This window comes from Eumetopias jubatus, unplaced genomic scaffold (genome assembly GCF_037043125.1).
Source record: "Eumetopias jubatus isolate StellerSeaLion01/CBP00866 unplaced genomic scaffold, mEumJub1_p1.0 scaffold_3, whole genome shotgun sequence".
In the NCBI taxonomy this organism is placed as follows: Eukaryota; Metazoa; Chordata; class Mammalia; order Carnivora; family Otariidae; genus Eumetopias; species Eumetopias jubatus.
This window is the reverse complement of record NW_028274809.1, coordinates 154998121-155021288: the sequence shown is the minus strand read 5'-3', so window position 1 is coordinate 155021288 and position 23168 is coordinate 154998121. Positions and strand designations below refer to the sequence as shown.

At 35.0% G+C, this 23168-nt stretch overlaps 1 protein-coding gene across 1 annotated transcript in view; it reads left to right on the top strand.

Moving 5' to 3' along the window:
- The window catches only part of PCDH9 (protocadherin 9), a 915036-nt gene that overhangs the window by 602437 nt on the left and 289431 nt on the right, over positions 1 to 23168 (top strand). The gene's annotated exons all lie outside the window — the stretch shown is intronic.

The following is a 23168-nucleotide window of genomic DNA, read 5'->3' as shown; positions in this document are numbered from 1 at the left end:
AATCTAATTCAATACTTATGTCCTGTCCAGAGTAATGACCATGATTTCTACTTGATTTAAATTAAAACTGTTTTCTAGCTCATCTTGAACCTGCATCAAACTGGTCACCTACAGTGAGAAATGGGGATAGGGTGAGTTTTCCCTAATTTTCTAAGCTACTTCTCTTCTACTGCTGTAGACATTAAGGTGCCTCTGACAATTCTGTGGTTGAAGTAAAAGACCAAGAGGAGGTAAAAAGCACAGAAAGGCTTTCTTAACTCATCCTGTTGTGAGAATCCAGAATTGGTGTTCTCTGACTTCCAGGATTTTAAGCTGCCTCTTTGTTTCCAGGGCTGTGGTTGGGGATCTTTTGAATGTATTATCCCTCCTCTCCCTGAAGCTGGCATCCATTTCTGCAGGTTTCTCTGATAAATGACTTTCTTCTCGTTGGCATGTCTAGTTATATTGGCATCTTCTTTCTGCTGAGGTTTCTCCCTACCCTAGCCAATCTTAGGAAGATTTAAGTAGATTGCACACCAGCTCTGCTTCTTGACCTTTCTTTCATGTTCTGTATCTTCGGCTCATAAGGAAAACATCTTTTAACTTCACATATCCAGAAGGGCAGGCCATATGCAAAGAGGAGACTTCTTATTACACAGCATTTGGGAGAGCAGGCCCATGGTCCTCCTTAGATTTCTTGGTTTTGATTAGTCTAAGCACCACTGAATGTAAGTGGTTCCATTGAATTATCCTTTCCTGGACTTGTGTGAAGAGGTCAGGTGAGTAGGAGAGCTTTTTTCTAAACTGATTTCCCGGTTTCCAACTTCCCCCTCTTCAGTTTTAAAACATCTCTTAACTGTCATTAAGCTGAGAGTACGAAACTGGTTCTTGGCCTCCTCTTCCCCATATGGGAATGGTTGGATTCTCTTGTCTTTGGGCTTCAGCTAAAACCAAGACAGAAAGACTCCCATTTTAAGAAAATAGTTTTAGGTCTTGTCTATATAGTTCACCAGAGTTGTTGTTGTTGTTTGTTTGTTTTTTACAGAAGTAAAAGGAAAATAGGGGGGAGAAAGTACACAGAAATATGGTTAACCTAATTTGCCTTAGGCCAGAACTTTACCCAAAATGTATAGCTACTCCCCCAATGCCTTCTTAGTCCAGGGCAGTAGCACTGAGTGAGCTGCCAAATGGGAGAAGTTAGAAGAGATTCTAAAGCCAAAAATAAAAGGCCCTTTCGAAATAGTTTCAAGAGGTCCCCAGAGTTTTTACCAATCTAGTCACACGGAAAAAGAGCCCCAAGGGATGACACACCCTTGCACACTCAACATTCAACCCAACACAGTGACCTCACCCACGAGAATCATGGTCAATAAAATGTGTTAAATTTCTCCTTGGTGGAGACAGCATCCTTATTCATCATTAAGAAAGAAGGAAAATAGGCAGGTAAGGAAAGGAGGTGCCCTGAGGGACCCTGGAGGCCAACTATATTTTTGACATTTAACAGGACTTAAAATTTTAACCTCCTCTGTAAATGTCTAGAGCAGAATTAATTAGAATAGCCTAGAAATATTAAGAGATTCATAGCTAAATGGCAATTCATATTAGAATAGTATTATGATATATTATCTTAAGATTCCACAGTCACATTTTTGTAATTAACTTTGAGGAATTTGTGAAGTGAGGTAAAGCATAATTGATGCAGTATTCTTCAATAGTAATAATCTTGCTATTCAGATCTAGACTGTATCCTTTGTCTTCATTGGGATTTTCTGTCTGTGGTGTGATAATTCTTGAAGAGCCAAGATTTTGTAGTAACCATGCTATATCCATATAAATCATGAATGTCTGTATTATCTGTACAATTATTAAGTATTGAATCTGTATGGATTCCTATTTTTTAAAATATTATGCCTCTCAATAAAAAATCTTTAAAGATTAGTAGTAATTCCATAGTAACATTTTCATTATACTTTTTAAAAAGAAATTAATAAAAAGAGTATCTTATGAGGGAGTTTTTGGAAACATTAGGCTTTATTATAGGGTCTTGCTTCTACACACACACACACACACACACACACACACACACACACACACAGTGGCATTGATCTACAATATTCTTCTTTACTTCCAACCTCCGGGTTGTTGGCATCATAACTTTTATATTCTATCAAACATACGAATTTTGAAAAAAAATTAGGAAAGTATGAAGGTTTTTACATGCAATTCCAAAAATAAAGTTTGTAAATTATGTTATAATTGATGGTTTTTATAAATAATATTATGTAAAATCTACAGTAGTCTTTATTGTATCAGATGTGACTCATGCCAACAATTTAGATGTGCTGGACATACAACTTTCTTTTTTCCTTTCATTTAAAAAAAAACAAAACTTGAATCCCCATTTCCCTAGTGTGACAGAAACTTCACTTTTCTCCCCTCTCAATTTCGTATGGTCTACATCATGCCAAAAAGAATTGAAATATTCTGGTCCCTTGGTCATCTGCCCACTTCCATGTCTACTGAGATGCCCCTTGTTTGATTGGGTCTACATGTGTCTCAAATGATACTGCCTTCAACCCAGCCTTCCTGGCCCTTTCATAACTACTATCATTGCCTTCACGCAAATGAACATGGGCAAAGGAGTTTGTGCAGGCTCACTCCGTGGTGCCTAGATGCATGGTGAGTTTATCACTTAGGATCTTCCTGCTTCTCTGAACTCTGCTATGGAATCTAGCCTCAGGACTCTGTAATCCCAATCCACTAGGTTTCTCTTGAGGTCTGCCCAATGAGCACCAAGTAGAGTCTCTCCCCTCATTTCTATTTCTTTCATCCCTTTCTTTCCCAGCAGGGCTGAGTAAATGTTTTTAGTGTCTGGAGTTGGAGATCCCCCACTGTATTTCCTGATAGTTTTTCACAAAGACACAATTCCTCCAACTTTCTTTTTTCTTTTCTTTTCTTTTTTTTTTTTTATTTTCTCTAGTAGCAATTGAAAAAATAATCAGCGTGGTAGGTTTAGAACTTCAAAAAATAACAGAATGCCTTTTACCATTCTCTACCCTGTCTCATCCTCATCTATGCAATGAATTTAAAGCCAATACCTGTTTGAAAAGGCTGGGGTAGGTAAAGGGATATATACAAGCAGAAAAAATATATATATATTAATACTTCAAAATTATTTTCATAAATAATTGTGAAAATTATATTGTGTTTATTGCTAAAATAATTGCAGAGCATGCTATTAAATTATATAGTGAGTGAATATAAAAGTGATAAACATAAGAAATTATTCCTTTTTAATGAAGAAAAAAACTTATGATGAAGAACTTCAACCCATTAGTCATTGATTACCACATGAAATCCAGTTCTCATAGGAAATCCAAGATATATACTTGCTTAGTATATTAATTTATAAAATGAACTTGTGCCCTAGAAACTTCTAGTGATGACCAGTAAGTTTGTTTCTTTTTTCAGTATCATAAAACTTTTTTAAGACAATTGTGGACATATGAGTATGTGTTGGGTTTTAAATGATAATTAAGAATTACTTATTTTGTGAGATGTGATAATGGTATTGTAGTTTTATTAAGAGAAAACCCTTTACTGGTAGTGATGGGTTTTGAAGAATTTATAGAAACGGCAATATAATGTCTGGAATTTGTTTTAATGATACTCCAGCAAAATACTAATAATGATAATAATGGTGATAGTAATGATGGGAATAAATTAAACAGTGAAATGTTAGTGGTTGTTGAGGTTGGATAATGGATATGTAGAGCCTTATTATACCGTTCTTCCTATTTTTTCATGTTTTAAAATTCTCAAAATGCAAAGTTTATTTTAAGTATATAGTGGGAGACTGATATAAAACTCAGAACCAATATATGAAATATCCAAGTTCTTCCTTTTTCTATTAATTGTTTTGAACCAAAGATGTGGTTTATTATATAAAAGTATAGCCAGATGGTTGTGTATATAGCAATCATATTTTATACATTGAAGTATATTTCAAATGGTGAAATTGCAATTAAACAGATTTTCAGTAATTACATTTGTATTTGGAAGACTAGAATGTAAATTGGCACTTGCCTCCATTAAAGACCTTTTGAGTAAAATAAAGTCTTTGAAAAGTTCTCTTTAGAATTTAGCAATAAAATCATTCAGCGGAAACCTCAGCCCTTCTCTGTTTTTATGACACCCGGGGGAAGTTTAAGGAGAGGGCATGACAAGTATCCTTTGGCAACCAAATAGATGGTGTCTCTATGTTCTAGCCACATCTGAGTCTTAGAGCAGACTTACTCAGCTACACTCACATGCAAAATGTCTTGTACCGAGTCTTGTCATCTTTTCCACATGTAGAGACTTAGACTATTCTCAAATAGCAGGGTAAATCATATTTCTTTAAGAAGTTAGCTCATTATTGTGATCATACACTCCATGTATAATTCAATAAAATCATTACTTCTAAGAAGATACTAAGGGGGATTTTCAGTAGAAGTTTGCTATTAACAACTGTAACTAGACCGATGAAAGAATTTCACTAACTTAAAAGCAAACAAAAACAATTATGTGATCAGATCAGGAACACCTTATTACCACTAATTCAGAATTAAGGCTTAATCTTGTACCACTGAGAATCATGAATAGAGTTATTTTTATATCTGGCATTTCATTTAAATGTCACTTTAAAGGATTTTCTGCTGTTTAATCATGTGCAAAATTGCAGATTATATTTACTTTATTAAGCCCTGTCTGTTCCTATGCTTCTGCCTCTACCTGGACTGTATGTGAATCAGTTTGTGAACTTCTCACTAAGGATAATTTTGATACCTGAGGATATGTATGGGTAATATTTGTTCAGGTCTACTTATGAGTCAGGAATGCTAATAAATGTTTTAATGTATTGTTTATGATTCCACACCAATATTACAAGTTAGATAGTATTATAAGTCAACTGAATTTCAGAAAATTTCAGTTATTTGTCTGAAACTACTTAAGAGATAGGTGAGATAGACTATGAACTTAGGAGTGCCTGACTCCACAGCTTTTGCTCTTACTATTCAGAGAAACCACCTTCACTGTACATATGTTTTACAGCATTGTCATCATTGGCATTGAGTTTGAAATTCTAGGGCACTAATTTATATATATACATATATATATACACACATATACATATATATACACATATACATATATATATATATATTACATGTACCGTATATATACATATATATGTGTATAATTATATAGGTATATATATCTTCCAGCTGCCCTAAGCACCTCCTTCTGGGGCACCTGGGTGGCTCAGTTGGTTAAGTGTCCGACTCTTGATTTCCCCTCAGGTCATGATCTCAGGGTCGTGAGATCGAGCCCCGCATCAGGCTCTGCTCTGGCTGTGGAGCCTACTTAAGATTCTCTCTCTCCCTCTGCCCCTCCCCTTCCCTGGAGGGGAAAAAAAAAAGCTCCTTCTCAGGCTGTTGGAGAAAACTCTCTATGCTTCTGGGCAGACTTTAGGGATCTGGATCACATGGAAGTGGGCTCACCTTTCAGCTCTCATAGCAGAGTTCTTTTCGACACTAATCTTATTTTTTAAGAGAAGATTTGGGAAATTGAATCTTAAGAAGATGAGTTGGTTGAATGGTCCACTAGTGAGGTGAACAACTTGTGAGAGATCTGTTCCTGCAGTTTTGTTTTTTTTGTTTTTTTTTGTTTTTTTTGGCTGTGGGTTACTGGCAATTTTGTCCTTAGTAGAACCCTGCAGACCATACAGTATAAAATATTTTTATACAGAGGCATTAAAAGGGAAGGCTTTGCCTATAGTTACATAGTTTGCGAGTCAAGAATAAAACTCACAAATTCCACCTCTTGCTTAGTGCTCTTTTCAGTGGAATAATTTTTCCTTTTCATGACACTTATACCTTTTCTTCTTTTTTTTTTTTCCTCACACCTTTTCCTCAAAGAAAACCTGTATGATTTTTTGGTTAACAATTGTCTCTCCCATTATCAGTAAGGACTATTTGCTCACCTTTCTATTCTCTGTGCATGACAGCACCTGGCATAGAGGAGGCCAGCAATGTGTATTTGTGACCAAATGAATAAATCAGTATTTCAAAAACTCATGAAACACAGACAGATTAAAAATGTTCTATGAAGATAAAAATGAACGAACAAACAAAAGCTACAGAGAAGTACACCATGTTAACTGTAGCTATCTTCAGTTTGGAACATTGACTTCTCTTTTTAATTGTCTATGTTTTCCACAATTTTAATAATGTATTCAAAATTATATTTTCATTTGGTGATGAGGTGACATAAATGGAAAGCACCTGATAGCTGAGAAAAAAATTCATTCTTAATACTACAAAATTTACGTTAAAATTCTCTTCCTGTCAGTTGTACATGCTAAGAAATATTGAGAATTTAAAATATCTGGGCATGAGATACAGACTGTCATTTTGGGAAGAAAAAAATAAACAAGTTAATTAAATAAAAAAGACTTTGAAAGATTCAGAAAAATTATATAAATCCAAATTTCAATCCTAAGAATTTGTGCTAATACTAACCTGCAGAAAAAAACAACCATTAACCATAATTTGCTTTGAGAATTAAACAGGAATTTGATTTTTTGGCACAGTATTGTATTAAATAATTTTATGAACTGTGCTTATAATTTTTCTAAGTAGCCTGGGTTGAGCTAATTATACAGAGTCAAAGAAAATTGCTCAGAAGTTTTATATTGTCACCTGCTGTGTTCATTTCCCCATGGAATTTTCATAATCAGTTCATGGTGATCCTACAATACTGGACCCTGAGTTAATGAATGTAGAGTTCCTAGAGAATAGTATAGAGAAAGAGAAATTAATCCTACTGTGATTTCAGTTTAAAGGGGGAAAAAGGTATACCAAAAACCCAGCAACTAAAATAATAATAATAATAATAATAATTTGATTACCCTTTTTTTCCTAGAAGACTTTAATTTTTTGCTTTATTAAATATATTTTTCTAAATCTAACTTCAAAACTTATCTATTGTTATCTATTTTCACCTCAGAATCAGAGAGGGCAGAAAGTTTTCTGGAATAGAATCTTCTAGATTATAAACCAAATATTTATCTCCCCATCTCCCCTCTATCTACCTACCATCTGTGTTCTGTTGCTAATAATAACACTTAATGCCTTATAGCAGCACCCATTCATAAACTCACAGTTATCTTTAAGAGTCTGAACATGATTTGGCTCTGTTCTCTGTGTAGGGTCTCAAAAGCCGGCAATCAAGATGTCAGCCAGGTTACATTCTCATCTGCAGGCAAACCGTGCAAGAATTTACTAAGATTTTTCATACCTTTAGCAGAATTTATTTCCTTGCATTTGTTGGACTGAGCACCCCAGCATCTTTCTGGGCATCAGCTGGTGACTGCTCCCAGCTCCTAGAGGCCACCTTCAGCTGCTAGCTACACATGCCTCCCAACATATCTACTCACTTCTGTACAGCCAGTTGTAGAGACAGAGTCTCTAGAATGAGTTTGTAGCAGCATAATGTCTTCTAGAACTTAACTTAATCATGGAAGTGACATTCTAGCACCATTGCCATATTCTATTGGTTAGAAGCACATCTCGGGTCCCGCCCACACTCCAGGGAAGGGGATACACATAGTTGTGAGTACGGACCATGAGGGGCCACCCTAAAGTATGTCTGCCACAATCTATATAAAGTCTTGGTCATCCTGATATACCTTCATGTTCAAAAGTTTTTGCTTAAGATCCTTTATTGACTTTTCCATGATTTACTTATTTATTAAATTATCTATTCATTCTGTAAATACTCATGTAGAGGCTGCTGTGGTGCCAAGTACAATGCTAGGTTCTAGGAATAGACATTAAAACCAAGACTTCCAAAGCTTACAAAAACCCTCTGATACCACCGTGGGAGAGCCAGAGTTCTTAATCTAGAGTTCCTTAGTCGGAGGAGGAGAAGCCTATGAGTTGGTTTTTGGGAATCTGTGAAGTTCCTGAAATTGTTTTGCAATTTTGTTTTCTATGAGGTATATGCTATGAGCATTTATAGACTGTAAGAAAAAGACCAAAAAAAAAAAAAAAAAAAGAAGAAAAAGGAAAAGAAACACTGATTTTTTAGAAGATCCTGGATACCAGTATCTTCTAAATACCAGTGAACTATAATAAATGCTAATAGTAACTGTATAAAAAAGTGGGTTTTAGCATATAATAAGTCTTAAATAAGTAATCAGTAAAGATTCTTTTGATAAAAGTGATACTTTTATTTTTTTAAATTTCTTTTTAGGTAACTTGTACATTTTTTTTATCTGAGAGAGAGAGAAAGAGCATGCACACGTGCAGGAGTGGGGGGGAGGGGCAGAGAGAGAGGGAGAGAGAATCTTAAGCAGACTCCATGCTGAGCATGGAGCTCGACGTGGGGCTCGATCCCCGGACCCTGAGATCACAACTGAGCCAAAACCAAAAGTTGGACACTCAACTAGCTCCACCACCCAGGTGCCCAGATAAAGGGATATGTTCAAGAATCGACATTGGATGAACAGAAATTGTCTAAGTAAATAAAATGTTTGTGCATGGGTGTGTGTGCATGTGTGCTAACACTCTCACGAGTGGGGGTTTCTTGGTGCTATGAAAGGTCATGGTGCTATAAAAGTGCATGCTTGTGCAAGCAATGAATAGTTTATTATCTTTGGAGCACATGCAAATATGTTTAGCTCCACTACTTGGGCTTAAATTCCTAACCTCCAAAATGGGACTATTAATAATCTATAAAACTTTGGTCATAAAAATTACAGTTATTTGATAGAGTTATTCACCTAGCACAGAATCTGAAACATAGTAGATACTCAATAAATGGTTGATACTAAATTATTCGAGTATGTGACAATAAATGAAACTGGATTGAGAAATAGGTTGGGACCAGATTTTGAATGATGGGAAGGTTAGGATATGGCGGATAAGGGAAAAGAAAAACTTACGGGGCTTTTCAAGATTTTAGTTTGTGAGACATTGGAGAATTATGCAATTAAATCAATTAGAAAATATAAGAGAGGGCGCCTGGGTGGCTCAGTTGGTTAAGCGACTGCCTTCGGCTCAGGTCATGATCCTGGAGTCCCAGGATTGAGTCCCACATCGGGCTCCCTGCTCGGCAGGGAGTCTGCTTCTCCCTCGGACCCTCTTCCCTCTCATATGCTCACTCTCTCTCTCTCTCTTCATTCTCTCTCTCAAATAAATAAATAAAATCTTTAAAAAAAAAGAAAATATAAGAGAAAAACTCAGATTAGGAATTAATAATTTTTTATTTAATTATAAAGTTTGAGCTGCTGGACAAGATAATCTAAGAGGTAGGAATACAATTCTGCATTGGAAATTGGAAACTAACAAAATAGAAGGTGAATGAAATTCTTTGAGCAAATATGATTATGAGGAAAGAGAAGAAACCCAAAAAGAAATCATGACAAACCTTAACATTTAAGGCAGACAAAGGTGAAGGTGGAGTGGAGTAAAGATATTCAAAAGCCTGGGGAGAAAGTACATAGGCAATGATATTTTTGGGGAATCAATGTGAAATTGTTATTAAGAACAAAGACTGTGGAATCAAAATAATCTATGACCTAATTCACTGACCTTGGGGCCACAGGGCTATTGGCATTTAACACAGGCTCAGTTTACAGGTATCATTATATTTTATTGTTATTATCAATAGACTGTGGAAAAGTATAGAACAAACTAAACATGTATCTGATTATTTAGCAAAGTTTCCTATCAAGTTTTAAAAATTACCATAGTCGGGGCGCCTGGGTGGCTCAGTTGGTTAAGCGACTGCCTTCGGCTCAGGTCATGATCCCGGAGTCCTGGGATCGAGTCCCGCATCAGGCTCCCGGCTCAGTGGGGAGCCTGCTTCTCCCTCTGACCCTCTCCCCTCTCATGCTGTTTCTCTCTCTCTCTCTCTCTCTCTCTCTCTCAAATAAATAAAAAAAAAAAATCTTTAAAAAAAATTACCATAGTGAATTCTGAAATGCAAAATTGTTACACATTTAAAGAAAGAAATAAAATTCTAAAAAAAAACAAAAATGTTTGTGTCAGATTCTAAAAACATTATGCTTTGAATTCTTTTCATGCGACTTTTTCCTATTTATCATATCTGATGGGTGATCTCAAAACATCACTATTTGCTAAAGATTGATTAAAAATTATATAGTAAAGCGTATTTATGCTCCAATATCTGCATTGTTTTACTTTAAAATGCTTATGTTCACTTTATTATTTAAAGTATTTATTACTAATTATTCACAATACATTTTCTGTTTTATTACCATTTTTTTTAAATAGGTACAATGAAATGACTTTTTAAAATATTACCTAATGTAGTTAAAAGATGGCTGTAAAACAGGGAAGGACATGAGCTTTCTCCGCTGGACAGTTTGAGATCTCATCAATTTAAAGTATGACTTTAATTCCCCAATATAATTAGCTTTGAGTAGTCATTTATTATAAATACTTAAAAGGTTTTAATAATATTCTCTTGCATTTGAGCTAGTAAACCAGGTCACAAAGTGTTTAGTATTATAATAGAAAAAATCTGTAGTAACAATATGCCTCCTAGTGTAAAGTAAGGGTAATGTCAACTTTCATTGGTGTAGGGATGGAATCACATCTCCATAGCTGTATGCTGTCACATGACTCATGCTTTAAGGACCCATAAGGAGAAATGGCAGTACTTAACCCTGGATGTGTGGTATGCCCTAGAGGTGAAATAACTGTTATTTGTATGTCTGTGTATATAATAATGTGAGAGTGGTAGAAGTGATAGATAGAGATAAGCAAATCAGTAGTTATATCTAAAAATAAGAAGCTTACTGATTTCATTAACTCTTAGAAGCATAAAATTGTTTTTATTTTTTAAGCTCAAAATAAAACCGTCTCAGAAAACATGGAAATAATTACTAACTATAAAGGTCATATACTCATAAAATCAAGCTAATATCTTATTTCATCTTTTTTTTTTACCCATCCAGAGATTTAATTTTTTTACATTTTTTTTATTTTGTTATGTTCTGTTAATCACCATACATTTCATCATTAGTTTTTGATGTAGTGTTCCATGATTCATTGTTTGCGTATAACACCCAGTCTCCATTCAGTACGTGCCCTCTTTAATACCCATCAAATCATACAAATAAATAAATAAAATAAAGAAGTTGTCCATGAAGTTCTAAAACAATTTGAAATTTTTGACAAAATTATAAATGTTTGTCTGGAATGTCCCCAATTTACCTTAACACTATTTTGACACACATATCTTCCAGTGAAATTATTCTGATTAGTGTGACTAACAAATACTTATATGCCCAGATTTTAATTACTCTAACCCTAGAGTAAGTTTGCCAAATAAAATATAAGATGACCAGTTAAATTTGAATTTCATATAAACAATGACACTGGGGGAGGATCTGTGTATGTCCCACATATAGCAATATTGCAATGTACCTTGTAATATTTAGGACTTAGGCTAAAAAATATTTATTTATCTGATATTTAAATTTAATTGTTTTTTTATTTTTTCTAAATCTGGTGACTTTACCCTAATGATACACTATTTTAGTAAAATGGCTTTAAATGAATTAAACCATATAATTCAAATATTATGAGGATATCCCTGCTGTATATTTAATTGTAAATAAATTTCAGAGCAGTGATTAATTGACCTTATATTAGAATTAGACATGTAACACTGCCCCATGTAAAAACATTTCTTTACTTAAAAGAAAAACACATCAGTTTCTGATATAGTTATTTCTATGTCCAGAAAATAATCATATGTCAACATTAGAAGTTCAGCTTGTACTTATATTCAACACTATAAATGCATTGTTTAGTCATTGAATGATGATTTCTATGTTGGTCTGTTACTGTTGTTGCAAACAGAAATTCTGGTTGAAGTTTTTAATTCATGATTGTTTTGTTTGTTATTTCTTTTGGTACATCATATTTTAGGATTCTTTATGTTTTCATTGGCTTTTACATGCTTTTTCTTTTCCTTTCAATATCTAATCTGTAGATTTTAGGATCTTAACCACTTTCAGGAGAGAACCTTTGTCAACATGGGAGGAGGTGGAGAGAGAGGGAGAAGGGGAGAGACAGTGTTTAATTTGTTTCTGGAATTTTAAGGCTTTGCTTACATATCCTAGAAAATATATCCATCTAGAAAACACAAAATACTTTTTAAAGACCTTAAAAGAAAGACAAGAGGAAATGTGTTGTACTGGTCAATAGCTGTGGAGCTAGACAGACTGAGCACAAACCAGGCCAGCCAAAACACCTTGGCAGGTTACTCTGCCCCAATGACACCTATCACATGGGATGAGCACCAGACTACTTCCCTGTAGACTTACTGTATAGATTGTAATGGGTTAACACATGTAATTCACTTAGAATAGTTCTAGCTTCATGGTAAGTTTTCAATTATGTCAGTCTCATGTAACAATTAAAGTCAAACTTAAATAGTTATGTAAGCAAACTCTTTGGCTTCAACTCTGTTCTCACAACTAATACACAAGGAAAGAACCATGAGACCCATCTTCCCTAAATTCCAATTTCTTGCTGACCAGTTGAGGAAAGATAGGTATTTTTTTAGTGTATCGTGAATCATCAATATAATGTCTTAGCTCTGCATTTTCACATATATAGAAAATTTCGTGTTTAAAAATTGTGATTTAACATGTTTGAAATGTTACATAGATTTAATAAAAAGAGAGAGAGAGCTTTTGAATAATAACATGGAAGAATTTGGCATTTCTATAAGATCAACCCAAGCATCTACAAATAGATTTAACTGGTAAACAGTTATATATGAGGAATATTAATGAAAATCTTATGATATTCCAGAATCCTTATCTTTACTTGAATTTGGGACCTTTACTAGATTTATTCCTAATTGGCCAGAAAACTATTTCTTTGCAATTAGTAATAACCTAACTCATAGATATGCAAACAGGCAATATACTGTACTTTGGGCAAATTTGCCATTTAATCTCTGCAAATCAACAGTGCAGTTAAAAATAACATAATAACAATTTCAATTTCAATGCTCATTGGAAGGAAGGAATTAAACCATAAACTTCCTAAAGTGCATGCACTGGTTTCATTGATTTTTTTTCATGTTTTTGTATTTTGATATGAACAGCTATTTTATCATTCCTCAGTATTCAGATGAAAAATGCTTTCACACTGGCATAAAATAAGAAAATCTGAACTGGTTTTTAAAATATGCCATGAAAGAAAAAAGAAATTGCTTTAGTTAAGGAAGGGTGTATATTATATTGTATTTTTTTAAGATGCTAAGCACTCTATGACAATTGTGAAGCTATATCTAGGGACCAAAAATAGATGTAGGGGCCCCACAAAACAATACACTGAGTCTTAAGGAAGGTGCCATCCTGTCATAGGAAGAGTGGTGCCTCATTGGAATATTTTCTCAAGGCCTCTCTTTATTCAGGAAATATATTTTTTAAAAGAAGTAAAAAAAGGGTTCTTCATTCAGAAGAGATGTTGAGTTCTGATTTAAGCTCCTTAAGAAATAGCTATAAGGTATCTAACAGTAACTCTTTAGTAATCTCTCCTAAGTCAGAACTATTGTGCAGTAGATTATGTTTTAAAAATCAGAAGTGCAGGTATTTTGAGCCAGAAATACCAATAGTCCACATACAGTAAAGTCTTGACATAAGTGACAAGCAACATAAGAGAGAAGAGAAATTGGTCTATAGTCTATCAATTTTACATGATGCTAGCACAGTCGGAAGGCTTTTTAGTGCTTTAGTTTGTTTGTTGTTCAAAAAAGGTATTGAGTAGGAAGGTATTTTATGATCTGCAGGGCCCCAGGAACATGTGCTTCGGAATAAGGGAAATTGAGGTTGACAGCCGCCCTGTACTTTCTAGTGATGCTTGAAGTCTCAGGGTCTGTCTCTTTCTCTCTGTCCCTGTTTCTCTATTTCTCAATCCCATCCTCTCTCCCTTTATCTCCCTTGTTCTTTCAGTCTTGCTCTCTTGCCTTCTGTCTCTTAAGATCATAATGTAACTGTTGAAGTATTAGAAATAATTTAAGCAAAGTGTCCTGAATAAAGTCTGGCAGATATAATCAGAGCTCAAAAATGTCAGTAATATTGTTATTAGTGAGAATTGCTCTCTCTCTCTCTCCACACCTAGTCCTAACAATATGACGTTTCTAATCAAATTTGAGTTAATAAACTGAAGAGATAATTTGAGTGAATAAATGAGGAAAAACCTGTGAGATATTTCCATGAATCATGTGCTATGTGCCGGCATTTTTATGAACACAGGGAACTGAATTTTGATTTTCAGACAACATTTTATCTACTTCATAGTTTTCAGAAAGAATTATAGTTTAATGAATTTTTTTTCAAATATAAAATCAGAGGAAAGGCAAGATGCATAATATGAATAGCTTAGGTGGTTACTGAGTAGTTTTAAAATTCTCAAGCGGTCAACTTTTCAAAATAATCTGCCAAATGTATATGGAAAGTATATATTTTCATAAAGAGTTTTTAAAACTGAAAACCCACTCTGTCTTCTGTTATGCTTATCTTCACACAATAAAAATATATAAATTATTGATTTAAGTCACTCTAATAGATATTTGAATTAGTAATAGTAACCCATAGTGAAATAAAATTACCGTAGAAGAGATAAGGACAAGATAAAACATGCACTTATGATATGTATTTTTATGTTAACAAAAATGATAAATTGGTAATAATTTGTATATTACACTAAAAATGCTATTGATACAGAAATCAAATTTTCTATTTCATTTGGAGTGTGTTTCTATTTTCCTTATATCTTCAGTTGCTTATTTATTTGGACCCCGAATGAATTGGGGGCAGACATTCTGATTCATTGTTAGAAAGCCTGATACATGGCATGGATTTTCTCATTTTCCCTGAATTGTATGAGCACCTGAGATAATGTCTCCTTTCTCCATAGCTAAGTATTCCTTTCCTCTTTGATATTAACTACAACGTGATCACATGCTTGCAACGTTACTGACACATACCCAGTGATCGCACTTAGTACGCACCACACCAAGTTGGAGGTCTCCATGGAGGGAAAAGGCAAAAGTAAAGGGAGACCTTGAGAGGAGACCTTGAGACCATTAGTAAATTCCTTTGTTACTATTCAAGGTTATAGTCTATCGAGATCATCTTCTTTCTGTTTTCCTTACTGACAGGTTATTTTTCCTCCTCTCGTAATTCAAGATGCTAATTTTGCCCTACAACATTTTAATCTATTTCCCCACTCTTTTAGGAACTGTTACTTCCTTTCTTGTCCTGTGGTGACGTGGAGGTCGAATGGGCCAGCATGCCTAAAGAGTCCCTCGGTTTGATTCTGGGCCTGAGTGTAGCTTAGGGTATCTCCTGCTTGGAGGAGTTTGACAGAACTTTCTTCTATTAGCCTTTAGGGTGAGGTTCAAACTCTGTCTATTCCCTTTGCCTCTTTCCTAGCACTATTAGTTTGGGGAATTGGAGGTTTGAATGAACAATGTGACTTGTCCTCTTATTGCAAGCGGCTGGAACAAAATGGTAACTATAATGCTGTCTCTCTGTACTAGTGAAGCAAAATGAAGGGTCTTTTTAAATATTGAAATTGTTTTTCCCTCTCCACTGTTTATTCAGAAGAAATGTGTGAGATTGTAAATATGTGAGACTTTGTAATTATTAAAAATCAGTATGGTGTCCTTAAAGTTTTAGACTTTAGCATGTTTTCCCCAGGCAGTAAGAGTAGCTTATGGAAATTACACAATAAATTAAAAGTTTAATCTTAAACTTAATGATACTCTGTAAACTCTATAATCAATTATCATAGATATCTAACTTATAGTTTTGCTGAAAATTTTTATTAGCTTTTATCTATCTGTTTATGTTTTGAAGGACAGATATACCACAAAATATGCAGTTATGAAATACCGTCTGATCCAGATTGTCCCCAAAGAAGCAAATTTCTTCCCTATACAACTTATTCATTGGTTCCTTCTTTCATTCAAATATTTTTCATTTATTCCAAAGTCTATTTATTGCAAAAATTTCCTTTTTTAATTGATTCACACAGTTGGCAAATTTTTACTGAATCCTTATTTCTGTTGCAGGATGTTGAAGAAACGCATTTTAAGAATGTGTTATTTTTCATGTGCTTTTGTCTACTTAAGTAATGCTCATTTTACTCACACTTTTTATGGAAAGGAGGATTTTGTATAAAATATGTAATCACGTAATAATAATTAAATAAGTTATGAAACAGTCTCAAAAATAATCAACTCCTTAACTGGAAGATTTCCTCAGTCATTTAAATTATGACTTAGGCGAATATTTATCAGGAAATTTTACAATCCAACATCTGGATCACCATTACAATGAAAGCAGAAAGACCTATTACTTCATCCTCCTTCTACGGGGGCAAGCAGATTTTACTCCAGAATTCCAGTGCCCTTGCCTTCAGCAAATTTGGCCGAGCACTTGTTGCCATCTAACTTATTTATGAGTTTATATTAGAATGGAAGCTCCATGAGACGTTTTGGTCAGTGCTGTATCCCCAGTGCCTAGAGCAATGCCTACCACACAGGGGGCACTTAATCAATGTGTTAAAAAAACAATGAATGAATACGAAAAGCACTCACTGCAGTCATATTGGGTGTTCAATATACAGTAGGGAGGGAAATCTGTACATTTTTCTTAACACAGATAGAAGCACAAAAAATGTTTCAGTGACCCTCTGTGCCAGAGGCAGTGAACCAGCCATTTGTTCTCCTAATTCTGATTATGTGTGGGAAAAATAAGTGAGTGGGTGAGCCTTGTTCCTCTGTAAACTCTAATCCGAAGAACCATTGATAGATGAAAGGGCTGCCTGCAGCTTAAAGAGCTGCATGAATGCTGAAGGCAGCCTTTTGATTTCCATTTCACTCCACCAAACTGCATTTTAGATCCTGCAAATCTTGGCAAACCCTCAAGAAGGTGGATGCCCCTGTTATCCAGAATAATGAATTGTACTTGAAAAAGTGAACTCAGCCAATGTTGCTACTGGAAAAAAAAAATGGCTCTAGCACATGATAAATGAATATTTCTGCCCCACACTGAGAATTATAGGAGAAAAAAAATGCAGTCATTTGAGACACACATGACATTGTATAATATTGTCTTTTTATCGTCAAGTCTATTAAGATAATGTATGGAAAACATGTTTATTCATCTGGCAAAACTGATAAATAAATAAAAACTGTTAAATAAGTAATCAGAGTGTCAGTTCTACTGAATAGTCTGTCATGTGGACACTTTATTTACTGTTTGGCTGAAGGCTGAACAGGACAGACCAGGAGCCAAGTAGACAATAACTTTTAAATATAGATGAGGCTTTATTATTGAGCCTGCAGTTCAATATTTGTAAGAGCTGCTTGTAAAAGTCACGTATCGTCCTTTGGTATTTTCTCCTTTGTTCCTTTATGTATTTTCTTTCAGAGCTTTTAATTTTTAACCTTTGTATTTAACAATGTAAAATATCATAGGAAGTACATACAAGGAGTCCTGGATACTACAAAGTTACACATGTATTACTTGTTGATTTTCGTTCCTACCAAAAGGCAGTTTCTGCATAAATCCAGTGATTTTTTCCTCAGGTAGCATAATTTGGGTCAGCTGTAGTACAAATATTATTTTGGTCAAGTATTTTATCCAATATGTAGGAAATATAGATGAATCTACAACTCCAATTTGTTTGTTTGTTTGTTTTTAAGATTTTATTTATTTATTTGACAGAGAGAGACACAGCCAGAGAGGGAACACAAGCAGGGGGAATGGGAGAGGGAGAAGCAGGCTTCCTGCCGAGCAGGGAGCCTGATGTGGGGCTCGATCCCAGGACCCTGGGATCATGACCTGAGCCTAAGGCAGACGCTTAATGACTGAGCCACCCAGGAGCCCCACAACTCCAGTTTATAGATATGTATGTATGCCAGTTGTAGTAAATTTGGATAGAAGATATATTTGATATGCCATAAATATTCTTGAAATTAATATTATTGCACTAATATGGGAAATTTCAGATGTAATAATATGCTAAAATATAAATCTAAAGGATTCGTATGCCTCCTTTATCATCCAACACCCAGAAACCTAGTAAATGTCACAGTTTGATCAGTATGTGATTGCCTCATCTAGTTGGAACTTTTCAGCCTTACTTAAAACCAAGTATTAAATCAGAAGGAGAGACTATAGAAAGTGATGCAGTTGTCGTTCCCCCAGCAGAGATATCTTTGGGGAAGACTGTGTAGAAATTACTTGCAAAACATTCATCTTAATTAAGAGAGATATGCTAATGTTGGATGGAATAAATGTATAATTAGTAATATATAATAACTTACCTGAAATAATAGAGATTTCTTTTTTATATTTAGGTCAGCAGAAAAAATTAGGTTGAATAAAAACTATTACTTGTCCCATTATCACAAAGAGTTGCTGAAAATAAATGTGTACATACATAACTTTTATCTATCTGTATACAAATTTAAATTCTTTTTAGAATATTCTATTCTGCAAAGAAAGACTAGAGTAAAAAATCATCTGTTGAGTCAGGTGCATTGGAAAAACATTGATTTCAAACTGAAAAAGAATCTCTTTCTTTGAAGCAAGCGGAAGAACTCTTGAGCTGCCGAGAGAGTTGCTGACAGTCAAAGAAAGCATAAAATAACAAAATACCAGAGACAGGGAAGTCAGAGAGTAAGGAAAAATGGGGCCAAGATTGAGTGCTCACTTTGAGGAACTACATTTTGGAATATAAATCTCACAACCCAAAATATAAATTATAAAAAGTAGTATTTATAAAGAGGAGTCAAAATATCTATCATAAATGAAAAGGAAATGCATTAGCCATGTTTAAAGAGAATCTTACTAGAGAAAATCAGTGAATGAAAAACTATACCAAAGTTCAATTGAACAGGCATATGCTATGATTTTGTGTTCTTGTACTGGTAATTTATTTGGTAATATCATGTATTTTTTCTTTTTTTTAATATAATGTATTATTTGTTTCAGAGGTACAGGTCTGTGATTCAACAGTCTTACACAATTCACAGTACTCACCATAGCCCATACTCTGGGTGGCTGGGTGACAGACTGTTTCTTTTGCTGTGCAAAAGCTTTTTATCTTGATGAAATCCCAGTAGTTCATTTTTGCCCTTGCTTCCCTTGCCTTTGGTAATGTTTCTAGGAAGAAGTTGCTGCAGCTGAGGTCGAAGAGGTTGCTGCCTGTGTTCTCCTTGAGGATTTTGATGGAGTCCTATCTCACATTTAGGTCTTTCAACCATTTTGAGTCTATTTTTGTGTGTGGTGTAAGGAAATGGTCCAGTTTCATTCTTCTGCATGTGGCTGTCCAATTTTCCCAACACCATTTGTTGAAGAGACTGTCTTTTTTCCATTGGACATTCTTTCCTGCTTTGTCAAAGATTAGTTGACCATAGAGTTGAGGGTCCATTTCTGGACTCTCTATTCTGTTCCATTGATCTATGTGTCTGTTTTTGTGCCAGTACCATACTGTCTTGATGATGACAGCTTTGTAATAGAGCTGGATGTGATGCCACCAGCTTTGCTTTTCTTTTTCAGCATTCCTCTGGCATTTCAGGGTCCTTTCTGTTCCATACAAATTTTAGGATTATCTGTTCCATTTCCTTGAAAAAAGTGGATGGTATTTTGATAGGGATTTCATTAAAAGTGTAGATTGCTCTAGGTAGCATTGACATCTTCACAATATTTGTTCTTTCAATCCATGAGCATGGAACGTTTTTCCATTTCTTTGTGTCTTCCTCCATTTCTTTAATGAATATTTTATGGTTTTCTGAGTACAGAATCTTTGCCTCTTTGGTTAGATTTATTCCTAGGTATCTTATAGTTTTGGGTGGAATTGTAAATGGGATTGACTCCTTAATTTCTCTTTCTTCTGTCTTGTTGTTGGTGTATAGGAATGCCACTGGTTTCTGTTCATTGATTTTATATCCTGCCACTGTACTGAATGCCTGTATGTGTTCTAGCAGTTTTGGGGTAGAGTCTTTTGGGTTTTCCACATAAAGTATCATATCATCTGCAAACAGTGAGAGTTTGACTTCTTCTTTGCCAATTTGGAGGCTTTTATTTTTTTGTTGTTGTTGTCTGATTGCTGTGGCTAGGACTTCTAGTACTATGTTGAATAGCAGTGGTGATAGTGGACATCCCTGCAGTGTTCCTGACCTTAGGGGGAAAGCTCTCAGTTTTTCCCCATTGAGAATGATATTCACTGTGGGTTTTTCATAGATGGCTTTTATGATATTGAGGTATGTACCCTCTATCCCTATACTCTGAAGAGTTTTGATCAAGAAAGGATGCTGTAGTTTTTCAAATTCTTTTTCTGCATCTATTGAGAGGATCATATGGTTCATGTTCTTTCTTTTATTAATGTATTGTATCACATTGATTGATTTGCGGATGTTGAACCAACCTTGCAGCCCAGGAATAAATCCCACTTGGTTGTGGTGAATAATCCTTTTAATGTACTGTTGGATCCTATCGGCTAGTATTTTGTTGAGAATTTTTGCATCCATGTTCATCAGGGATATCGGTCTGTAATTCTCCTTTTTGATGGGGTCTTTGTCTGGTTTTGGGATCAAGGTAATGGTAGCCTCAAAATGAGTTTGGAAGTTTTCCTTCCATTTCTATTTTTTGGAACAGTTTCAGAAGATTAGGTATTAATTCTTGAAATGTTTGGAAGAATTCCCCTGGGAAGCCATCTGGCCCTGGGCTTTTGTTTGTTGGGAGATTTTTGATGACTGCTTCAATTTCCTTAGTGGTTATATGTCTGTTCAGGTTTTCTATTTCTTCCTGGTTCAGTTTTGGTAGTTGATACATCTCTAGGAATGCATCCATTTCTTATAGATTATCTAGTTTGCTGGCATATAGTTGCTCATACTATGTTCTTACAATTGTTTGTATTTTTTTGGTGTTGGTTGTGATCTCTCTTGTTTCATTCATGATTTTATGTATTTGGGTCATTTCTCTTTTCTTTTGTCTGGCCAGGGGTTTATCGATCTTAGTCATTCTTTCAAAGAACCAGCTCCTAGTTTCATTGATCTGTTCTACTGTTCTTATGGTTTCTATTTCATTGATTTCTGCTCTGATCTTTATTATTACTCTTCTCCTGCCGGGTTTAGGCTTTATTTGCTGTTCTTTCTCCAGGTCCTTTAGGTGTAGGGTTAGGTTGTGTATTCAAGACCTTTCTTGTTTCTTGAGAAAGCCTTGTATTGCTCTATAGTATCCTCATAGGACCGCCTTTGCTGCATCCCAAAGATTTTGAACAGTTGTGTTTTCCTTTTCATTTGTTTCCATGATTTTTTTTTACTTCTTCTTTAATTTCCTGGTTGACCCATTCATTCTTTAGTAGGATGCTCTTTGGCCTCCGTGTATTTGAGTGCTTTCCAACTTCCCTCTTGTGCCTGATTTTTAGTTTCAGAGCACTGTGGTCAGAAAATATGCAGGGAATGATCCCAATCTTTTGGTACCAGTTGAGACCTGATTTGTGACCTAGGATGTGATCTCTTTTGGAGAATGTTCCACGGGCATTAGAGAAGAATGTGTATTCTGTTGCTTTGGGATGGAATGTTCTGAATAGATCTGTGAAGTCCATTTGTTCCAGTGTGTCATTTAAAGCCTTTATATCCTTGTTGATCTTTTGCTTAGATGATCTGTCCATTTCAGTGAGGGGGGTGTTAAAGTCCCCTACTATTATTGTATTGTTGTCGATGTGTTTCTTTGCATTTATATGCAAAGACACTTATATAGGCTTATATAATTGGCTGTTCCCATGTTAGGGGCATAGATATTTACAATTGTTAGATCTTCTTGTTAGTCCCTTTAAGTATGATATAGTGTCCTTCTTCATCTCTTATTACAGTCTTTCGTTTAAAATCTAATTTGTCTGACATAAGGATTGCCACCCCAGCTTTCTTTTGGTGTCCATTAGCATGGTAAATAGTTTTCCACCCCCTCACTTTCAATCTGGAGGTGTCTTTGGGTCTAAAATGAGTCTCTTGCAGACAGCATATCAATGGGTCTTCTTTTTTTATCCAATCTGATACCCTGTGTCTTTTGATTGGGGCATTGAGCCCATTTACATTCAGGGTAACTATTGAAAGATATGAATTTAGTGCCATTGTATGGCCTGTAAAGTGACTGTTACTGTATATTGTCTCTGTTCCTTTCTGGTCTATGTTACTTTTAGGCTCTCTCTTTGCTTAGAGGACCCCTTTCAATATTTCTTGTAGGGCTGGTTTCATATTTGCAAATTCCTTTAGTTTTTGTTTGTCCTGGCAGCTTTTTATCTCTCCTTCTATTTTCAATGACAGCTTAGCTGGATATAGTATTATTGCCTCCATATTTTTCTCATTTAGTGCTCTGAATATATCATGCCAGTTCTTTCTGTCTCTTGGATAGGTCTGTTGCCAATCTAATGTTTCTACCATTGTAGATTACAGACCTTTTGTCCCGAGCTGCTTTCAGGATTTTCTCTTTGTCTCCAAGACTCGTAAGTTTTATTATTAGATGTCGGGGTGTTGACTTATTTTGATTTTGTGTGGGGGTTCTCTGTGCCTCCTGGATTTTGATGCCTGTTTCCTTCCCCAAATTAGGGAAGTCTCAGCTATAATTTGCTCCAATATACCTTCTGCCCCTCTCTCTCTTTCTTTTTCTTCTGGCATCCCGATTATTCTAATATTGTTTTGTCTTATGGTATCACTTATCTCTCTAATTCTGCCCTTGTGATGCAGTAGTTGTTTATCTTTCTTTTTCTCAACTTCTTTATTTTCCATCATTTGGTCTTCTGTATCACTAATTATCTCTTCTGCCTCATTTGTTCTAGCATTTAGAGTCTCCATTTTTTATTGCACCTTATCAATAGCCTTTATGATTTTGACTTGGTTAGATTTTAGTTCTTTTATTTCTCCAGAAAGAGTTTCTCTAATATGTTCCATGCTTTTTTCAAGCCCAGCTAGTATCTTTAAAATCGTCATTCTGAACTCTAGTTCCAACATCTTACTAATGTCCATATTGATTAGGTCCCTGGCAGTTGGTACTGCCTCTTGTTCTTTTTGTTGAG